This window comes from Bison bison, unplaced genomic scaffold (assembly GCF_000754665.1).
Source record: "Bison bison bison isolate TAMUID 2011002044 unplaced genomic scaffold, Bison_UMD1.0 scf7180017864525, whole genome shotgun sequence".
In the NCBI taxonomy this organism is placed as follows: Eukaryota; Metazoa; Chordata; class Mammalia; order Artiodactyla; family Bovidae; genus Bison; species Bison bison.
Window position 1 is genome coordinate 6316113 of NW_011495076.1, and position 17198 is coordinate 6333310.

Sequence of the window (17198 nt, forward strand, 5' to 3'; positions counted from 1 at the left end):
TGAAGGGACTTAGCAGCAGCAGCAGCAGACAGCATATTAAAAAGCAGAGACATTACTTTGTCCACAAAGGTCTGTCTAGTCAAGGCTATGGTTTTTCTAGTAGTCCTGTATGGATGTGAGAGTTGGACTATAAAGAAAGCAGAGTGCCAAAGAATTGATGCTTTTGAACTGTGGTGTTGGACAAGACTCTTGAGAGTCCCTTGGACTTCAAGGAGTTCCAACCAGTCCATCCTAAAGCAGATCAGTCCTGGGTGTTCATTGGAAGGACTGATGTTGAAGCTGAATGGCCACCTGATGTGAAGAGCTGATTCATTGGAAAAGACCCTGATGCTGGGAAAGATTGAGGGCAGGAGGAAAGGGGGATGACAGAGGATGAGATGGTTGGATGGCATCACTGACTCAATGTACATGGGTTTGGGTAGACCCCGGCAGTTTGTTATGGACAGGGAGGCCTGGGGTGCTGCAGTTCATGGGGTTGCAAAGAGTTGGACACGACTGAGTGACTGAACTGAACTGATATTTTTTAATACCATCAACAAGTTAAAGTATATGTGTGTGCATTGTGTATTAGATACACTAATAAATGATGATCATTTTTAAGGTTACATATGTAGACAGTTGGCTATTGAAAACTCAGGTTGCTATCTGATTGTGATTTATTTCTGTTTGTAATTTATTTATACTCTGTCCTGATTTAAGGCAGCTTACAGAGATGTGAATAATGAGAAAAATAATTAAAAATTGAGAAATATGAGGTAGAATATAACAAGGAGATAATAATGAAGTTTTCATATAAATTTCAGTAATGAAATTTTGCTAGAAGAAACTACTAAAAGGAACTCACAAAGCTTCATTCTTAGCTTCCAGACACAAAGACCACAACTGCTATAAGATAAGGCAAAACTTGCTTCTTTGTATAAGCACAACTATTTGGGCAAGGAGAGAGAAAGATCGCATAGCGGGAGGATCGTGAGCTCACTTCCTCTTACTAGCAAATCGAAATCACAATGGCTGAACAACCACAGATTAAAAAGACTGGAACCTACAAGCACAAGTATTTGGCTTGCTTGTTAACCTACTCAGCCAAACCAACAAGAGTCATCCCGGATTTTTCTTTTCCTCTCTCCAGATTTTTCCATTAGTAAATCCTGTTGGTATTATTGCCAAAATATATCCTCAACAAATGCTCACTCTTCTTCATTTCCAGTGCTACCACACTAGTCCAATACCTTCTCTTATCCAGATAAGAGAACATAATACCTTCTCTTATCCAGATTATTCTAAACACTTCTTTTCTGGTCTCTCTACAACTTATTTGATCAGTAAAACACTGATCAAATCTGGTCACTTCTCTGTACACAACTATCCATGGCTTCCTATTTTTCTTTCAATGACTTCCAGCCCTTTTCCACACCCTTTGTGATCTGTACCTTGACTCCCTCTTAGAATGCTTCTCCTTTGACTCTCACCTTGGCCCACTATGCTCCAGCAAGTACTTTTTATTTTTCAATATATGCCACACCCATTTCTGCTTCACAACCTTTGCACTTGCCCAGAAAGCTCAGTCTTTGAACATTTAGTAACCTCCATGTGACTAACAACTTTTTGTCAGAACTCACTTGAAATATCACCTCTTTAATAAAGTCTTTACTAGAAACCCCAAAAATGAGTGCACGCACACCACACATTCACACCCATACAATCATATGACCTAGTTTCATTTTCCTTATGACATTTCTTAGTGAAATCATCTTATTAATTTCCTTGACTGTTGTTGGTCTCTTTGCCTGTAAATAAAATGTATGTTTTGTGCCAGAAGAGAGTCTGTCAGCCCCATAATATGGAACTGAGCTCAAGACAGTGAAAATTCCAGATACTTGGATCAAAAACTTCTCCAGAACAAACAGTATTCCCCTAAAACAGAGGCCAAGATCGATACAATAGCATGTAATTCAGTAAGGTAACTGTAGAGTAGAGGTGAGCACCTACAGTGTATTTAATTCCTATATTCAGTTCCCTGTGGTCTGACAAGTATCTCAAAGGAACAGTAAAACACATATACTCCATAAACTTCTGTTTCCCCCAACCAAGATTCTGAAAGGAGAAGCAATGTGTTTGAGAATCTAACTTTCATTACTAATTGAACCCAGGAACTGACAAATATGTTTCTTAATAGGTAATCTGAAGAAGTTTTCCAGCCAAGATAACATTGTGACTTACACTTTAAGGCCATGCCTCTGTTAAGAACACAAGCAACAAAAGATAAATATGAGAAAAAAACTTAAAAAGAAGTTGTCATTGTTGTTGTTCAGTCGCTAAGTCTTTGCAACCCCATGGACTGCAGCTGTGTAGTGCTGGAGCAACTTTAAGGAGATACCCCACATCCAATGGCAGAGAGGCCCCAACAAGACTGTAGGTGCTCGAGTGCAGGCTGCATGGTGCTGGAGCAACTTTCAGAAGACACCGCACGTCCAAGGGCAAAGGAAAAGCCCCAGCAAGATGGTAGGAGGGGCGAAATTGCATTTAGAATCAAACCCCATACTTGCCAGAGATGCTCAGAGGGCTCAAACAAGCCTAGTGAGCACCAGGACCCAGAGACCCCACAGAGACTGAGACAGAACTGTGTTTGAGTGTCTCCTGTGGAGGTACAGGTCAGCAGTGGACTGCTGGAGGGGCAGGAGCTCTGGGTGCAGTAGACCTGGGTGTGGCATAAGCCCTTTTGGAGGAGGTAACCAATAACCCCACCACAGAGTTGCCAGAACTTACACAGGACTGGGAAACAGACTCTTGCAAGGCACAAACAAAACCTTGTGTGCACCAGGACCCAGGAGACAGAATCAGTGACCCCACAAGAGACTGATCCAGACTTGCCCATGAGTGTCCAGGAGTCTCCAGTGGAGGGGTGGGTCGGAAGATGGCCTGCTGCAGGGCTGGGGGCACTGTGTGCAGTAGTGCATGCATGGAACCTTTTGAAGGAGGTTGCCATTATCTTCATTACCTCAACCATAGTTTGGCCTCAGGTCAAATAACAGGGAAGGAACACGGCCCTGCCCATCAACAGAAAATTGAATTAAAGATTTACTAAGCATGGCTCTGCTCATGAGCACAAGACCTAGTTTCCCTCTCAGTCAGTCTCTCCCATCAGGAAGCTTCCATGAACCTCTTATCCTTCTCCATCAGAGGGCAGACAGAATGAAAACAGCAATCACAGAAAACTAACCAATCTGATTACATGGACCACAGCCTTGTCTAACTCAATGAAACTATGAGCCATGCCACGTAGGGCTACCCAAGATGGACGGGTCACGGTGGAGAGTTCTGACAAAATGTGGTCCCCTGGAGAAGGGAATGCAAACCACTTCAGTATTCTTGCCTTGAGAGCCCCATGAACAGTATGAAAAGGCAAAAAGTTAGGACACTGAAAGATGAACTCCCCAGGTTGGTAGATGCCCAATTGCTACTGGACATCAGTGCAGATATAACTCCAGAAAGAATGAAGAGACAGAGACAAAGCAAAAACAACACGCAGTTGTGGATGTGATGAGTGATGGAAATAAAGTCCGATGCTGTAAAAAGCAATACTGCATAGAAACCTGTAATGTTAGGTCCATGAAACAAGGCAAATTGGAAGTGGTCAAACAGGGGTTGGCAAGAGTGAACACAGACATTTTAGGAATGAGTGAACTAAAATGGACTGGAATGGGTGAATTTAACTCAGATGACCATTATATCTCCTACTGTGGGCAAGAATCCCTTAGAAAAAGTGGAGTAGCCCTCATAGTTGACAAAACAGTCTGAAATGCAGTACTTGGATGCAATCTCAAAAATGACAGAATGATCTCTGTTCATTTCCAAGGCAAACCATTCAGTATCAGCCAAGTCTATGCCCCGAACAGTAATACTGAAGAAGCTGAAGTTGAATAGTTCTATGAAAACCTACAAGACCTTCTAGAACTAACACCTAAAAAAGATGTCCTTTTCATTATAGGGGACTGGAATGCAAAAGTAAGAAGTCAAGAAATACCTGGAGTATCTGAAATTAGTAACATAACAGCTCACATGGAAATCCAGCAGACAGATCAGAAGATAAAGTTTTAAGAAATCATCCTGAAAGTAGAGTAAAAAGACAAATGAATGGAAAATAGAGAAAAGGCAAGAAGCTAGAAGATTAGTCAAGAATACGCATTGTTTGAGTGATAAAAGTTCTCATTAGAACATTTCCATGTGAGCTGTTATGTTACTAATTTCAGATGCTCTATTTTTGAACTTGAGTGTCCTGCATTAATAGCATCGATTTGGGGTTTGTACATGTTCCTAAGTGTTTTGTTTTAGATTTTTTTTCTCCCTGCATAATCTGTTTTCTTGGAATGACTTTACTTTTTTCTGTTTGTTAGTTTGAATCTTTATCTTTGAGAGCTTTTCCTCAGGTTTTCCTCATCCCGGGCTTTTTGTGCATGATAACAGTGAGGGCTTTCACGTCTGATTGGCCAAGCTGCCTTCATCATTGGGTATCTCAGCTCTCAGCTACACTGGGAATTGCCCTATGTGGTACCATTTCTTCAAGAATTCCAGGTGTCAGTGTATTTGTCTTTTCTGCTTTGAAATAGACTAGTGCATGCAAGCTCCCTCACTCAGTCATGTCTGACTCTTTGCAACCACATAGTCTGTGACCCACCAGGTTCCACTTTCTGTGGGATTCTCCAGGGAAGAATACTGGAGTGGGTTGCCATTTCCTACTCCAAGGGATCTTCCTAGCCCAGGGATCAAACTGCATCTCCTGCGACTCCTGCATTGGCAGGCATATTCTTTAACAGCTGCACCACCTGGGAAGCTCAGAAATAGATCAAATTCCCCAGGGGGGCAGGGTGGGGGGGAACATCTTCTAGTTTCTATCTAGAGGGAAGGGATCTGGGAGTTAGTCTCTTGAGTACCAGTTAAGGTTAGGGACAGGGGCTGGGGGACTTTGCATTACTTATTTGGCATGCATTTGACCATGATATCAGCTGTGTGTGTGTGAGTGCTTAGTCACTCACTCATGTCCAACTCTTGTGGCCCCAGGGACTGTAGCCTGCCAGACTCCTCTGTCTGTGGGATTTCCCAGGCAAGAATACAAAAAAAAAAAAAAAGAAATACCTGGAGTAACAGGCACATTGGTCTTGGAGTACCGAATGAAGCAGGGCAAATGTTAATAGAGCTTTGCCAAGAGAACACACTGATCATAGCAAACACTCTCTTCCAACAACACAAGAAAAGATTCTACACATGGACCTTACCAGATGGTCAATACCAAAATCAGATTGATTATATTATTTGCAGCCAAAGGCAGAGAAGCTCTATACAGTCAGCAAAAACAAGACTGGGAGATGACTGTCACTCAGATCATGAACTTCTTATTGCCAAATTCAGACTTAAATTGAAGCAAGTAGGGAAAACCACTAGATTTAAGTTATGACTTAAATCAAATCCCTTATGACTATACAGTGAAAGTGACAAATAGATTCAAGGGATTAGATCTGATAGACAGAGTGCCTGAAAAACTATGGATGGAGGTTCATGACACTGTACAGGAGGCAGGAATTAAGACCATCCTCAAGAAAAAAAAAATGAAAAAAGGCAAAATGGTTGTCTGAGGAGACCTTACAAATAACTGTGAAAAGAAGAGAAGCGAAAGGCAAAGGAGAAAAGGAAACATATACCCATTTGAATGCAGAGTTCCAAAGAATAGCAAGGCGAGATAAGAAAGCCTTCCTTATCGATCAGCGCAAAGAAATAGAGGGAAACAATAGAATGGGAAAGAGTAGATATCTCTTCAAGAAAACCAGAGATACCAAGGGAACATCTCATACAAAGATGGGCACAATGAAGTACAGAAATGGTATGGAACTAACAGAAGCAGAAGATATTAAGAGGTGGCAAGAATAAATAAAACTGTACAAAAAAGATCTTCACAACCCAGATAATCACAATGGTGTGATCACTGACCTAGAGCCAGAGATTCTGGATTGTGAAGTCATGTGGGCCTTAGGAAGCATCACTACGAACAAAGCTAGTGGAGGTAATAGAATTCCAGTTGAGCTATTTCAAATTCTAAAAGATGATGCTGTGAAAGTGCTGCACTCAATATGCCAGCAAATTTGGAAAACTCAGCAGTGGCCACAGGACTGGAAAAGGTCAGTTTTCATTCCAAACCCAAAGAAAAGCAATGCCAAAGAATGCCCAAACTACCGTACAATTGCACTCATCTCACATGCTAGCAAAGTAATCCTCAAAATTTTTTAAGCCAGGCTTCAACAGTACGTGAACCGTGAACTTCCAGATGTTCAAGCTGGATTTAGAAAAGGGATAGGAACCAGAGATCAAATTGCCAACATGCCTTAGATCATCGAAAAAGTGAAAGAGCTCCAAAAAACTATCTATTTCTGCTTTATTGACTATGACAAGGCCTTTGACTGTATGGATCACAACAAACTGTGGAAAATTCTTTAAGAGATAGGAATATCAGACCACCTGACCTCTCTCCTGATACATCTGTATGCATGTCAATAAGCAACAGTTAGAACTGTACATGGAACAACAGACTGGTTCAAAATTGGGAAACAAGTACATCAAGGCATATATTGTAACCCTGCTTATTTAACTTATATGCAGAGTACATTATGAGAATTGCTGGACTGGATGAAGCACAAGATAGAATCAAGATTGTCAGAAGAAATATCAGTAACCTCAGATAAGCAGATGACACCACCCTTATGGCAGAAAGTGAAGAGGAACTAAAGAGCCTCTTGATGAAAGTGAAAGAAGTGAAGTGAAGTGGCTCAGTTGTGTCCGACTCTGCAACTGCATGGAGTGTAGTCCACCAGGCTCCTCCGTCCATGGGGTTTTCCAGGCAAGGATACTGGAGTGGGTTGCCATTTCCTTCTCCAGGGGATCTTCCTGACCCAGGGATCGAACCCAGGTCTCCCACATTGTAGGCAGACGCCTTTACCATTTCAGCCAACAGGGAAGTCCCAAAAGTGAAAGAGGATAGTGAAAAAGCTGGCTTAAAGCTCACAAAACCCAAATCACGGCATCTGGTCACATCACTTCATGGCAAATAGACGGGGAAACAATGGAAACAGTGACAGACTTTATTTTCTTGGGCTCCAAATTCACTGCAGATGGTGACTGCAGCCATGAAATTAAAAGATGCTTGCTCCTTGGAAGAAAAGCTATGACCAACCTAGACGGCATATTAAAAACAGAGCCATTACTTGGCCAACAAAAGTCCATCTACGCATTTTCCAGTAGTCACATATGGACATGAGAGTTGGACTATAAAGAAAGCTGAGCGCAGTGAATTGATGCTTTTGAACTGTGGTGTGGGAAAAGACTCTTGAGAGTCCCTTGGGCAGCAAGGAGATCCAACCAGTCCATCCTTAAGGAAATCAGTCCTAAATATTCATTGGAAGGACTGATGCTGAAGCTGAAATTCCAGTACTTTGGCCACCTGATGGGAAGAAGTGACTCATTTGAAAAGACCCATGCTGAGAATGATTGAAGGCAAGAGGAGAAGGGGACAACAGAGGATGAGTTGGTTAGATGGCATCACCAGTTCAATGGACTTGAGCTTGAACAAACTCCAGGATTTGGTGATGGACAGGGAAGCCTGGTGTGCTGCAGTCCATGCGGACAGAAAGAGTTGGACAGGACTGAGCAACTGAACTGAACTAGACTCCACATGTCAGGCTTCCCTGTCCTTCATCATTTTCAAGAGTTCGCTCAGAATCATGTCAATTATTTTGTTGTTACTGTCTAAAATAGCATTTAAAAATATAAAAATAATTTTTAAAATAATAAAAACATCTCAACACTAATCAACCCTCTTAATCCTTCCACCTATACAAACATCTCTACCACCAAAAATAATAAGCTGCACAGCTTAAATGTAACTGGTTCTGAGCCACCAGAGAAGTCCTTAACTAGCTGCTATGAGAAGAAACACCAAGCAGTCAAGGAACATGAGTTAGACTGCAAGATGCAGAGGATTGGCCGGACAGACAACAAAAATAGTGGGGATTGTATAACAGACAGGAGAATGCCCTCCATGATATCCATGTCTTAATCTCTGGAACCTGAGAAAATGTTATGAAAGAAAGTGAAAATTTTAGTCACTCAGTCATGTCTTACTCTTTGCAACCCCAATGGACTGTAGCCTCCTCTGTCCATGGAATTCTCCAGGGAAGAATACTGGAGTGGGTAGCCATTCCCTTCTCCAGGGGATCTTCCCAACCGAGAAATTGAACCCGGGTCTCCTATATTGCAGGCAGATTCTTTACCATCTGAGCCACCAGGGAAGCCCTGGAAAAATGTTACATTACTGAGTAAACGCCTCTTAGGTTGCACATAAAGTAAAAGTTGCTAATCAGATGACTTTAAAACAGGGACACTATTCTGGATTCTCTAGTCATCCTAAATAATCATTGAGGCACTTAAGACAAAAAGCAGAAGCAGAGGAAGAGTAAGCATCAGAGCCATGTGATGTAAGAAAGACTCCTCAGGCTTAGATGAATGGGACCCATGAGCCAAAAATGAAGGCAGCCTCTAGAGACTAGAAAATGCAAGGAAACAAATTCTACTTGAGAGTCTCCAGAGGAATGCAGCCTTGCAGACATCCTGATTTCAGTTGAGTATAACATGTCAGATTTCTGACCTACAGAACTATAAAATAATACACTTGTGTTGTTTAAGCCATTAAGTTTGTTGTAACTTGTTAGAGCAGCAATAGGAAAAGAATACAGATTAGTTTTATCTCCCACATGAGATAAGAACACAGTCAAAATTCCAAAATACATTTTAAAATAATGATAAGGAAAGCAAATAAAATAAGGTTTGGGATAAGTATTCGTTAGAAAAATAATAATATAGTCTAAAAGGATTTGAACACAAGAATGGTTTTAAAACTAAGAAATGATAAGAGAAAAAAATACATAAAATAAAATGTAAACAGTTTGAAAAAGTATAAATTAAACACTGCCAAGTATATATGAAAGAGAACCAGCTAGAAATTTGAGGATGAAAATATATAGTTATTGAAATAAAAAATAGGTGGAATAATGTGTAAAATTTCTGTAGTCAAGGAGAGAATTAGTAATTAGTAAATTCCAAAGAATATTGCGCAGGGACTCAAAATGCATCCCAGAAAGAATATGCAATAAGAAATAATGACAGAGTACTTAAGCGACATGGAGGAGAGACTGAGAGGCTCCAACATACATCCAATAGAAGCTGTACAAGATAAAGTGAGAAACAGAGAGAACAAGAGGAAAGAAGGTGGATAAGAAGTTCTTAGAACTGAAAAAGTTATATGGTAAACTATACACTGAAGACCCAGCAAGAAAACAAAAAATAAATCAACCTGTAAATCTACCACATGGGTAACTGTAGAATGCTACCAGAAAGAAATGACTATCTATAGAAGAAGACAATTAGATTTGCGGCAGATTTCTTATTAGTAATGCTACAGAAGACTGCTGCTGCTGCTGCTGCTAAGTCACTTCAGTCGTGTCCGACTCTGTGCGACCTCATGGACTGCAGCCTACCAGGCTTCTCCATCCCTGGGATTCTCCAGGCAAGAACACTGGAGTGGGCTGCCATTTCCTTCTCCAATACAGAAGACCAAATATTAGCTATACTATAGTATACTAAATATTATCTATAAAATGTTGAAGGAAATAGAACTCAATATGACCTAAATTATAAATCAAGAATGAGCCAACCTAAAGTGTGTATGTCAGAGGCAGACATAATTTAAACAAATGAATCTTAAGCTGTAAACACTCCCCCACCCCATTTGCACAGGCCCCTAACCTATAATGCTGAAAGCTGTTGGAAGTTGAAGAGTATCCTAGACAGAGTGGGAAAATATATCCATGAGGCATTTCTGGAGAACTGTCTACAGAGATTTCAAAAGGAAAGGACCTGAGTCTTCAAGGCTTCAGTAAGTATTGGGTCCTCTTTCCCTGTTTAAAAAACAGAGAACTCCATTCCTAACTTTGTATTTTATTAAAAGAAGGCCCTAAAGTGTATTAGTTGCATACTGTACAAAATCAGATCTGCTCTTGACTTTAGCAATAAGAGAAATGAAAGGAGTTGGATAGAAACCAATACAATATTGTAAAGTTAAAAAATAAAATAAAATTTTAAAAAAAATTGGTAAAATGTTTCCAGAAGCTGAAGTAATAGAGTATCAAAAATATATAAATTTTATAGTAAAAAGACTATATTAGAATCAAAGATTTTAGTTGAGATTAACATGGATAGTTCAGATAATCAAAGGCCTTTGTTAAGGAAAAAAGTGTAAAAGTATAAAATCATTAACCTCAAATGTCTAGGCTTATAGTTTATATAGCAAAAAAAGATCTGACACAGTTTTAGATGGGATAGCTATTAACTGACTCTTTTTATAATCTGGGGTTAATGAAGAGCTGACTCATTGGAAAAGAGCCTGATGCTGGAAAGATTGATGGCGGGAGGAGAAGGGGATGACAGAGGACCAGAGGGTTGGAAGGCATTCCTGACTCAATGGACATGAGTTTGAGCAAACTCTGGGAGATGGTGAAAGACAGGGGAGCCTGGCGTGCTACAGTCCGTGGCGTCACAAAGAGTCGGACACAACTTAGTAACTAAGCAGAACACAGCACAACACAAAGGAACATTACCAAGACCTACCCAGGATGGTCTGGAATCTCTTCATATATCATATGAAGGACGCTCTTCACAGACAAAGTCTTACATTAACAACTTTTCAAAGTTTATATCACTTAATAGAAAAAACACTGGCCTATAAAGAATGTAACCCCGTATTCTTTCACATCTGCTACAATATTTTATGTAGATTCATGCTAATCTTATCTAGAAAATGAAATGAAGATAACTACCCCAGAGAAAGTATTATAAATTAAATGAGAACCATAAGGTGAGCCTAGCCTTTTAGAGAATATACTCTGTCATTTTAGATGTACACAGAAAATGTGTGTGAACCGACATGCTAATAGATAACAATGTTACCAGTGTTGAGATTATATTTAAGTCTCTCTCCTCAGGGGACTACTGATCAGTTTAAAGAAGAAAAGAGATGCAGTAGAGTTATGCATATCTCTGCCTGAGGACAGTGAAGTAACCTGCTGAATCCAATTTCAGAAAGGGAGCACAAGAACAAGTGTTCATGGCCTGCTGAGGCACTTTCCCAGTGGTCATATTAAAAAAAAATAATCAGCATCTGTATTTACCACTATCTTAGCATTCATCATAATGAAATAGAATAGTCCCTTGAGGCCAAGGGCTTGTCTTATTCATAAATTATATTCCCAGTACCTACCACAATACATGGTACACAGGAAGTGCTAACGACACTTGCATAATGGATGAACAAACGGAACTGAATCTCTAGGTAGCTGAAAAAATCCTTAGTAAGGACAGGTAGTTGCTCACTGCAATATGTTTGGTTGCAGATGTTTCTTGAGCTGATTTGAGGGGAGGAGGATCTATAAACCTCTAGTAACTTCTATAGCCACAAGTCAGTGGCACTTCAAGAATTAAGAGTGAGTCCAGTAGGAGAGGCTGTTAGAATGACTACAAACAAGATAGCTGGCAGCCAGGAAATCCACATGTGATGACTTGTCAACAGTCTTTATGAATAAGTATTAGTGAGCCAACCCATACTTATTTTCTATAGGTACTTAGAGATAAGATGGATAATGCACATTCTCAATCAATTGCATATTTATTTAGAATACTTAGTAAATTAGTTATAGACCCAACTCTTTGGAAACTACTTAATAATTGACCAAATGACTAGTTATTGGTTTTAATGAAAACCTCATTTTTAAGAAAGATATCCAATTTAAGTTTTCCTGAGACAGTGGCTGGCAATCTGGTCCATACTCTAACCTAAGCCCCAATCTCAAATGATCCAATTTGACCGGTGTGAATTGGAATTTAAACAGAAGTATTATCCAAAGTACCCTAGAAGATTCTAAAGCAGTGATCCCCAAATTGTGTGCATATTGGAATTATCGGGATCTTTTAAAAATTCCAAACCCAGGTCACACTCCCAGATAATTAAATTGCCCTTGGGAAATGAGGCCCAGGTATGAACACTTCTTGAGGTTTCCCAGAGCATTCTAATGTGAAGACAAGTTTGGGAGCCACTTAGGTAAGAGCTTAAATCTTGGTGAAACTTTCCAACCATCTAATCACTCAACTGGTAACTTATCAGATACCCACTATCCCAAAAATTAGCTATGCTAAAGATAAGAGCACAGAGCAACCAAAGGAAACAAGATAGAAAAGAAACATTTCAAGAGCCATGGAGAAATCTTTTTACTGTATTTTAGTAGAAGAGATGGAAAACATCCTCAGTATAGAGTTATTCTAAATGTTTCTGACAGTTGGTAATGTAACATGATACAGACCTGTTCAGCATTTTATTGGAATATACTATGTATATTCCAACTGTTTTAAATTTAAGTCTGAAAATCAGGACACACATCTGATGAATATTTTGTTAGTCCCTAAATGGCATTTCTTCAGCAATTTGCAAGTGAGATTCAAACGTCAATGTCCATCCAAGGGAAAGTAAAGGAGCCAAGGAAAAGACAGCCAGTATCAGAGAAGTTGACAAAGAAACAGGAAAATGAAATGCAGGTGTATTTCACTTTGCAAGTTATCTGATTATTTCCCTTAGGACAATAGTGATTTGGTATTGACAGTGATCTCATGGTGGGAGCTAAGTGACTAGCCCCTTATTAAAAGATCATAAATGATTCCTTTCTTAATTGAGGAAATCATGAGGCACAAAGTGAATTGGGATAATGCTAACCAGAATTCTCTTCCCAGCTCCTGGGTTTGCTCAAGATATTCAGTCCCCAAACTCTGCAATCTCAGAGGACTGCCCTGACTTCTATTTAAGCTGAAGGTCACCTGCTCCACAGTAAAAAAAACTCCAATAACTCTGTCTTCTTATTCTCACTTAAATCTAAAACTTTTTCTATTCTAATATTCAAAAAATTAAAAAACATAGATTTTTATTTGTTTAAAATGAACAAAGATGGATATTTTTAATGATAATGAGTACAATTCACAAAGAAGTAGATATCACAAACCATTAGACAACTAACAACAAAGAAACAAAGATACATAAAGTAAAAGTTAGAATGGAAAAGAAAAAAACATATAATCATAGTGAGACATAAACATTTCTCTGAGAATATTTTATCAAGTGCAGAAAAAAATAGGAAGAGAAGCATCTTGAATTATGTCATTAATAATTTAAATATAATATTTAATAATTTAAATATATTTATATTTAACTAATTTATATCAATCTTATATACTATACAATATATTTAAAAGTTTGTATCTCATACTTTGTTATTAGATGTCCGTAGGACATTTAGAAAAATTGGCAAAAAGATAATATTACTAAATTTCTCCCTGGTCAAATGTTTGAGCTTTGAGTTTCCCTTGAACCAGGTATGACGATTGACTGGATTCCCAAATCATAAGACTTTTGTCATTCAAATCATGCTAGGAGAGTAAAATGATGGTGTTCCAACAGTTTTGTTTCTAGAAATGAATAATAATACCTATCAATAATAATGAATACTAAGCATTCAATAAGCACGTGTTGGATAATCTTGAGTTGCCCATTCATAAAAACCGTTTTTTGAATTCCTCCAAAGCTTTTACTACACAGAAACTGATGCTGCTAGGGCCATACAGTAAAAAAAAAATTACATATTTTGAAGTCAAATTCATCATATTTCTATTAGTTACTGTCACCTTCCCTTTCTAACACTTTGGGGCAAATTAAATTACCATCTGTGACCTCAGTTCCCTCATCTGTAAAACAGGGATGAGAAAAAAGTGAAAGGGTTAGTCTCTCAGTCATGTCTGACTTTTTGTAACCCCATGAACTGTAGACCACCAGGCTCCTCTGTCCATGGGATTTCCTGGGCAAGAATACTGGAGTGGGTTGTCATGCCCTTCTCCAGGGGATCTTCCTGACCCAGGGATGGAACCTGGGTCTCCTGAACTATAGGCAAACTCTTTACCCTCTGATAGCTAAGTTGGTAAAGAATCTACCTGCCTTGGTTCGATTCCTGGGTCAGGAAGATCCATTGGATGGGCTACCCACTCCAGTATTCCTGGGCTTCCCTTGTGGCTCAGCTGGTAAAGAATCCACCTGCAATGCGGGAGACCTGGGTTTGATCCCTGGGTTGGGAAGATTCCCCTGGAAAAGGGAAATGCTACCCACTTCAGTATGCTGGCCTGAAAAATTCCATGGACTGTATAGTCCATGGGGTCACAAAGAGTTGGACAAGACTTACTCCTTGGAAGGAAAGTTATGACCAACCTAGATAGCCTATTCAAAAGTAGAGACATTACTTTGCCAACAAAGGTTCGTCTAGTCAAGGCTATGGTTTTTCCTGTGGTCATGTATGGATGTGAGAGTTGGACTGTGAAGAAGGCTCAGAGCCGAAGAATTGATGCTTTTGAACTGTGGTGTTGGAGAAGACTCTTGAGAGTCCCTTGGACTGCAAGGAGATCCAACCAGTCCATTCTGCAGGAGATCAGCCCTGGGATTTCTTTGGAAAGAATGATGCTAAAGCTGAAACTCCAGTACTTTGGCCACCTCATGTGAAGAGTTGACTCATTGGAAAAGACTCTGATGCTGGGAGGGATTGGGGGCAGGAGGAGAAGGGGACGACAGAGGATGAGATGGCTGGATGGCATCACTGACTCAATGGACGTGAGTCTGAGTGAACTCCAGGAGTTGGTGATGGACAGGGAGGCCTGGTGTGCTGCGATTCATGGGGTCTCAAAGAGTCAGACACAACTGAGCGACTGGACTGAACTGAACTGAACTGAAGTGACTTTCACTTTCACTTGCCCTCTGAGACCAAAACCCAAAATCCCAAAAACAGGGATACTAAAACCTAATCGAAGGAGTGCTGTGTCAAATAAAAAAACAACCAGTGTGAAGTATCCTTATAATACCAAGAAGTACTAAAAATGTTAGCCCACTCTCTTACCTCCTTTCTACTGATACATTCTTTCCGTAGGTGTGTTAATGTTATACAATCTGGTTTAGAGTGAGAATTTCTTTTTCTGTTTTTTGCCTGGCAGATTGCCACCCTTTTTGAAGTGATTGTGCCAGACTTGTGAATTATCTACTGTGTGTGGATTTTAGTAGCTTAAGTCTCAGTTTTACAAATGACTCAATGTTGAGCATAATTACTGCCTAACTACTGATGCAAGCCTAGAAAATATCCCCTTTTAGGTTCAGCCACATTTCTGTCTACTATGTACCATATTCTTTCAAAAGTTTTTTTTTTTTTTTTTCCCTCTCATAAAGACATGCATCTGTGTATCCATGGGTTATGTCTAACAGATCTAAGAAGTAGGTTAGGTTAGTTTGAAAAGCACAGGATATACTCAATCTGTGTTAGTCATCAAGCCTCTTGTCTGAAAAACCTTGGTGAAAGCGGAAGTGAGCTGATGACAGGAAAGGAAATTAACAAATGAGAAAGCTGACTTAAGAGTTATGGGGAAAGGATGCATTAAAGAAAAATTTTCAGCATTCTACAAAGGTAGAGGATGGGGTAGTGTTTTTTGTTTGTTTTTTCATGGTCTCAGTGTTTTTACGCATCCCTCGACTCTCAAAACAAAGGCAAAGAACGTCTAGTATGTCACTGCTTATTTCTATTTTGTCAGCACTTTTACTAAAATGATGTTTTGTTTTTCTCCTATGTCAGTACGTTATTTTGTTTCTGAGACCACTGAATATATCCCCTGGGGAGCCTGAGAAAGCCTTCAGGAACTTTTCTGAGTAAATGCATCCAGTGAATGGAACACAAGACAAAGAAACCTGAGATCAGCCTTGGATCTGTGCCTTCTGAAGAGGCACATCTATTCTTATGATCATCAGGAAACATTTCTAAAATGTTTAGGATGTTCTTAAATAAATTTTTTGCTACAAATATAAGGCTGCTGATGTCAATATAAAAACTCTCAGTCACAAGAACTCAAGCTTTCACACTTTAAAATCTCCTTTTGAGATAAAGTCAGCAGCAAAACTTAGAAACAGTGAACTATATCATACTACAGAATATTAAAACCTGTAATTGCTAAACAAATTAATCATTTTGTATTGAGTATTTTAATTCAAATTAATCAAGGTCTTTATAGTGGTGAGGTAAGGGAATTCAGGAAAGCAAATCATTTTCAAAGGGAAGTTAGATTTATATGAAGCATTACAAAGGGAAGAATCAGTGAAGTGGCAATCTGTAATAAAAAGAAAAGAAAAAAGTGGGTCACTAGGGAAAGAAGCAAATCAGCGCTAAAATCTTCAAAACCTCCATCTTCTTAGTGGACCCATTTTTTAAGACTGCAGTAAAAAGAATTCTATTTGAAGTATTTTAATACATAGGCATTTAGAAATTCAACTATACATAGATAATTCAGTAAAAAAAAAAAAAAAAATTTATGCCCTAGAGATAAGATTTTCTAATCACTCTGTTGTTTTGACTTTTAAAGTGTCCTTTTCTCTCTTTCAGCTACTCGTTAACCATGATAAGAGCTTCCCTATCTTAAAGACATTTAAAAATACTTCATTTTGAAGAAACCATCAAAGGGACTTCAGCTGGCATATATGCTTGGCATCAGGGCACACCAAATGGCCCAAGTAAACCATTTGCAGATTTTGTAACATGCAATTTAAATGTACCCAAGAAATGTCAAATGGTTTCTTTTGCAGAATTATCTTTACCAATGAGCTAAGTCTCAGGAACAGAGCACATGAATCCCCGCAGATGTTTGCCTCAGACACACACTTTTGGGGGCAGAGTATGTGAGAAGAGACTTTTCAAGTTGAACATGATGGTGGGAATTGCCTTCTGGAGAGGTGGTGTGGCCAGAGGAAATGGCCTGCACCTCCCTCTATAATAAAGAGTATTTCCTGCAGCAGAACCTAAAACACGACAGTGGGGGAGAAAACCTTGATTCATTTTCCTTTCTTCACTAATTCTTCAAAAATCTCAGTATGATAAACTTGAAGAAGAACACAGTAAAGGATAGAAGAGAATTATTAGTAAAATTACAGTCTCAATGTACAGGTTCTCTATTTGAAAAAAAGTAAAAAAAAAAAAAAAAAAAAA

At 39.2% G+C, this 17198-nt stretch overlaps 1 protein-coding gene across 1 annotated transcript in view; it reads right to left on the bottom strand.

Moving 5' to 3' along the window:
* The window catches only part of IMMP2L (IMP2 inner mitochondrial membrane peptidase-like (S. cerevisiae)), a 960253-nt gene that overhangs the window by 392409 nt on the left and 550646 nt on the right, over window positions 1-17198 (bottom strand). The gene's annotated exons all lie outside the window — the stretch shown is intronic.